A 575-nucleotide genomic window follows, 5' to 3' on the forward strand; every position below is an offset into this window, starting at 1 on the left:
TTAGAAGCATAACCAAGGAAAATGCATTTGACAGCTCTAGGGTTTAATTTACCCGTATTGGAATGAGCATATGCAGGACATCCAAATACTCTTAACATAGAGTAGTCAACAGGATTACCTGACCAAATTTCCTCTGGAATGTTGAAATCGAGGGATGAATGTGGAGACCTATTTACCAAATAGGATGCAGTAGAAACCGTCTCGGCCCAAAAGTCACGCAGTTTCCATAACCCAGCATTAGAGAGCATACAACGAGCTTTCTCTAACAGAGTCCTGTTCATACGTTCGACAGCACCATTCTGCTGGCGTTTTCCATGCAAGGTCTTGTGCCTGGCAATTCCTTGTGCTGCACAGAACTCGTTGAAATCTGACTCACAGAACTCCAAGCCATTGTCTGTCTTGAGCTTCTTGACCTTTTTCCCTGTTTGAGTCTCAACGAAAATTTTCCACTTTTTGAAAATAGAAAATGCCTGATTTTTATGTTTCAGGAAATAAACCCAGACTTTACGAGAAAAGCCATCAATAATATAAATAGACATAAAATATCTACAGCCTCACATAGACTGGACTTTGGT

This window comes from Ipomoea triloba, chromosome 16 (genome assembly GCF_003576645.1).
Source record: "Ipomoea triloba cultivar NCNSP0323 chromosome 16, ASM357664v1".
Lineage (NCBI taxonomy): Eukaryota > Viridiplantae > Streptophyta > Magnoliopsida > Solanales > Convolvulaceae > Ipomoea > Ipomoea triloba.